The 5,006-nt window shown below is 41.9% G+C and overlaps 1 pseudogene; it reads left to right on the top strand.

Annotated features, from left to right (window-relative positions):
• The first annotated feature begins 3,193 nt into the window (after positions 1-3,193).
• Positions 3,194-4,115, top strand: LOC138150314 (large ribosomal subunit protein uL10 pseudogene; annotated as a pseudogene).
• The last annotated feature ends 891 nt before the right edge of the window (positions 4,116-5,006 follow it).

Genomic DNA, 5,006 nt, shown 5'->3' with positions numbered 1-5,006 from the left:
AGCGAGGCCGGAGCGAGCTCGCGCCCGCCGCCCTGCCGTGCCAGTTCGCGCCTAGAGGCGCCTCCCAGCGGGCGGTGGAGGGAGCACGTCTGCAGCGACGGGAGAGGGGAGGGGAGGGGAGGGGAGGGGGGGAGGGGAGGGGAGGGGAGGGGGGGAGGGGAGGAGCCGTCCAGTACCTTTCTGAAAACCAGCCTAGCTCGTTCCAGAGAGGCTCATCACTAGGTATAAGTTGGTGTCTTGGTGATAAATTATTCTTCGACAGTGGCAACTCGTGAAACAAAAAGAGAACAAAATAAAATGCAAAATATCTCTCAGTTTTTAGCAGGCTTCTTTCTACTTCCAGAGGGGATGTGGATGAAAAAGAGACAGAAGGGGCTAAGAATAACAAGGGTTTGTTTTGTTTAAATTTAGACCTGTAAACATTAACTTAATGGTAGGTATTTTAATTGTGAGATCCATGTCAAATGACCAGCAAGTACACACAATAACAACAACAAATCATTTTTATGTACGGTGTCCTCAAAATCTTAGTTCATTTTTGCTCTAAGATTCAAGCTATTAAAGATTAAAATTGAACTAAGACTTTGGGGACACCCTGTATGGTAAGTTTTGCACATAATCATATAGATGTATGTGTGTGTGTATGTGTGTATGTATATACTGTAGACATATATATAATTTCATTTGATACTGAACTGAATCATAGTAATCCTATTGTTCAGTCATGTCCAACTCTTTGGGTTCTTCTTGGCAAAGATACTGGAATGGTTTGCCATTTTGTTCTCCAGATTATTTTACAGATGAGGAAACTGAGGCAAACAGGGTGAAGTGACTTGCCCAGGGTCACACAGCTCTTGTCTGAGGCCAATTTTGAATTTAGGTTTTCCTGACTCCAGGCCTGCTTTGGGACACCTGGGTGCCCATATCATTACTGATAGGGGTAGAAACTAGAGCTAGCCTCTGAACGCAGGCAGAGCTGGACCCAATTCTTCACTCTGATAGACGCTGACTGGGTGATGTTAGAAAAGTTACTTACTCTCTCAATGACCCAGTAACTTTCTAAGACTTCAGGTTGTAGAACAGGTGCAGGTTTACTTTAGTAGAGGGAGCTTCCCTACAAGAAGTAAGTTCTTCATGTCATTGAAATCCTAGGTCCAATTCAAATATAAATAAATTAAAAAGTTGGTTTTATCACCTGTCCATTGATCATCTCACATTTCCAGGGTCACAAAAGAGAATAAGGCAAAAGACCACTAGGACGGCAGTCACAGCTTACCTGCCAACAGCAGTTGCAGAAGCTGAGTCCCGGGGACCATCTCTTGTCTTTCTTCACATCCCCAGGACTTGGCACAGTGGCTGGTACATAGTGAGCATTTCATAAATTCTTATTGATTGACTCACTGACTGGGGAAGCCTATGGACCTCTCAGAAGAATATTTTAAGTGTATAAAATAAAATAGCTAAAATTTATATAATGTTTACTAGGTGTAAAGCACTCTACTAAGTACTTTACAATTATTTCCTTCAATCCTTACAACAACCCTGGGAGATACACTCTATTTTTATGCTCATTTTATAGATGAAGAAACGGTGCCAAATGAAGGTTAAGTGACTTGGCCACAGATCAACCCAGCTAGTAAGTGTCTAAGACTGGATTTAGAATTCAGGTCTATTCCTGATTCTAAGCCCAGCATTCTATCCACTGTACCATCTAGGATTGCAAAGAAAATCAAATATATTTAAGTACATTATCAAAATATTTAAGAAAAACACACTCATGAATCCTGGTTTAAGAACCTCTTTCTAAAAGGATTGGAACTTAATTTTTAAAAACCCTCCAATTTAAGTCAATATATACTTTAATACTCTGAGCTTAGGGCAAATGTGTACAGGGAAGATGGTGAAAAATATGTAGGAGAATATGACTCCATAGTAAGACATAAAAAACTTTATATTTGATATCAGAGTCAGTGTGTATTTTTGTGTATGTGTGTGTGTATGTATGTGTTGGGGGGGATTAGATAGGGCAATGTTATGGTCAGATCACTCTGATAACTGAGTGGGGGATGGACTAGAGTGGGAAGAGATCTGAGAAAAGGAGGCCAATCAGAAGGCTTTTAATGGTCCTGGCATGAGATGATAAGGGCCTCTACTAGGGTGATGGCAGTGTCAGAGAAGAGTATGGAGAGTATGCTACAAAATGACAACAGTTGGGTAACTGGGAGGATGATGGTGCCCTCAAAAATAATAGGGAAGCTAGGATGAAGGGAGCATTTGGGGGGAAAAGATTTAGTTCTGGACATGTTGAATTTAAGATGTCTGTGAGACATCCAATAAAAGAGACTGAGATAAAGTAGTCACAGAGGCAGGAGGTGAACCGTAACTTTTGGTCTTTGTTTTTTGTTTGTTTTTAGCTTTCTTTTTAACCCCAGTGTTTAGCATAGTGACTGACATTTACTTAGGTGCTTAACAAATTCTTGTTGACTTGACGACCAGAAAAAAATAAGGTTATGAAAACCCAGCAAGAAAACAGTATGTAGGAGGAGAGTGAATCTTCTAGAGAAGACTGAAAAGGATGATATTATGCATCCATGTAGAAGGCCTGGCCTTGACAAAGAGAAGGACTACATTTTTATCAAAGCCTGGAGCAAAGGAGAAGAAAATAGGGGCTAACAAGGAATTGTGAGATGAAGATATGAAGACATCTATTTTGTCAATAAAGTAGGAGGGAAGGATTAACTATAAGGGTGGAGAGAGGGTTGTCCTGTGAGGTTTAAGGAGAGAAGAGGTTTAGAATAGTCTCTGTGGGGAACAGGATAGATCAATTAGGAAGAATCAAAAGGAGAGTCCAGTTGAGATTCTATAATAAGAATTTGTAGTAGACCCAGTCATGACTATTGTGTGACTTCCTCCATCTCTACTTAGGAGCTGGTTGGTTGGTTGTTGTCCTTTCTGCTCAAAAAGGACCAAAATGACATCACTACGTTGAGGTCAAGATATAGTATGTCTCCCTGTGGCTGATCAGATCAATAGGAGCTCAGAAGACTGTACCATAGCTTAGGCACAGGTAGTCCATGTGAATATTTGGAGCAGAAATGTCTCTAAATCTGTGCATCTCATCTCTCCCCAGGTACCCTCATGTGAGTGATATCGTCTTTAAACCCCACATGGTAAATCCTAAAGCACCTTCAAAATGCCCAGGGAAGACAGGGTTACTTATCTAGAAATCCAATTACACCCTCAAGATGATCCAACCTTTGGATGATTATTCAAAATGCTTCATTGTGGGAGCAGACAATGTAGGCTCCAAAGAGATGCGGCAGATCCTTCCATGGGAAGGAAGTATTGATGGGAAAAAACACCACGATGCACAAAGTGGGCATCTGGAGAACAACCCTGCCCTGGAGAAACTGCTGCTTCATAATCAGGGGAATGTGGGCTTTGTGTTCACCAAGAAGATCTGACTGACATTAGGGATATGCTTCTGACCAATAAGGTGCCAGATGCTGCCTATGTTGGTGCCATCGCCCTATGTGATGTTACTCTGCCAGCCCAGAACACCGGTTTGGGTCCCAAGAAGACTTCCTTCTTCCAGGCTCTGACTATTGCCACCAAGATTTCCAGGGGCACCATTGAAATCTTGAGTGATGTGCAGCTGATTAAGACTGGAGACCAAGTGGGTGCCACCAAAGTCACATTGTTGAACATGCTGAATATCTCCTGGTTCTCCTTTGGACTCATCATTCGGCAGGTGTTTGACAATGGCAACATTTATAACCCTGAAGTTCTAGACATCACAAAGGAGACTTTGCACCTTTGGTTCTTAGAGGGTATCTGTAACATTGACAGAGTCTGTCTGCAGTTTGGCTACCCAGCTTTTGCATTAGTAATCCACTCAATCATCAGTGGGTACAAGCAGGTCTTGACTGTAGCTGTGGAGACTGAGTATAGCTTCCCACTTGCTGAAAAGGTGATGGCCTTACTGGCTGACCCTTCAGCATTTGCAGTGTCTGCCCCTGCGGCCACTGCTCCAGCCGCTGCTGCTCCAGCCAATGTGGAAGCCAAGGAAGAATCAGGAGTCTGATGAAGATACAGGATTTGGTCTATCTGATTAGCCCACAGGAAACCACGATTTCAGCCAGTTTATTTATGAAACAAAGAAATAAAAGTGCTCATTTATCTCTGAAAAAAAAATTTGTGCATCTCACAGTTCTTCTGTTACTGTAATTCTGCTTTGCCTCATAGAGCATATGTAAGAGCATGTGAGTAGGAGAAGAGGCAGATGGAGGGCTGAGGTTTGGCAAGGCATGAAGTGATATATGAGTGATATAAGTGATAAGGAACTAGGGATAAGAGAGTAGAGGTTAGTATAAAGTCAAACTGGTTAATGAAAAGGCAAAATTTGAGAAGGGAGAAAGTTAGTCAGAGGAAGGGTGATTGTTTAGGAAATAACTAAGAAGACAGAATAGAGGTCATGGTGAGGAAAAAGAATACTTTTAGGAAGAGTAAGATATAGGAAAAAATAAGATGAAAGAAGATTATGATCATGTAAAGATCATGGTTCTACAGTACCCTGAGGAGGTGTGATTTCTCTCTTCTCTAATGTCATCAGCTTTAGCCCATATGAGAGCAAAGAGTGGGAAATCAACCCTAAGAAAATCTAGGATCTAGCCCACTCAGTCAAGTTTTGGGGAATACAGTGAACAGGAAAAACCAGTATTCCAGGCACAGTCCAGAATAAGCTACTGACACTTGTTTCCCCATGATCTAAGAGGGAAGTCCCAAGACAACTTAGACTCTTTAGGTTTTATAGGACACACATTCCCCACTTGTATATCCTAATGGCTCCCCATTTACTAAATCATCCATAAGTCTGCCTCTTCAAGTGGAGCACAGAACAAGCTACATCCCTGGAATATTAAAGTAAGCTGTCTAGAAATCTTGCTCCTTATGTTCTTATGAGCCTGAAAGGACCATATTTCAGGAGGTCTCTGTCCACAAAGACC

This window comes from Petaurus breviceps, unplaced genomic scaffold, assembly GCF_028583685.1.
Source record: "Petaurus breviceps papuanus isolate PSGF00001 unplaced genomic scaffold, PetGlider_PUasm1.0 90865, whole genome shotgun sequence".
Taxonomy (NCBI): domain Eukaryota; kingdom Metazoa; phylum Chordata; class Mammalia; order Diprotodontia; family Petauridae; genus Petaurus; species Petaurus breviceps.
This window is presented reverse-complemented; position numbering and strand designations above follow the sequence as displayed.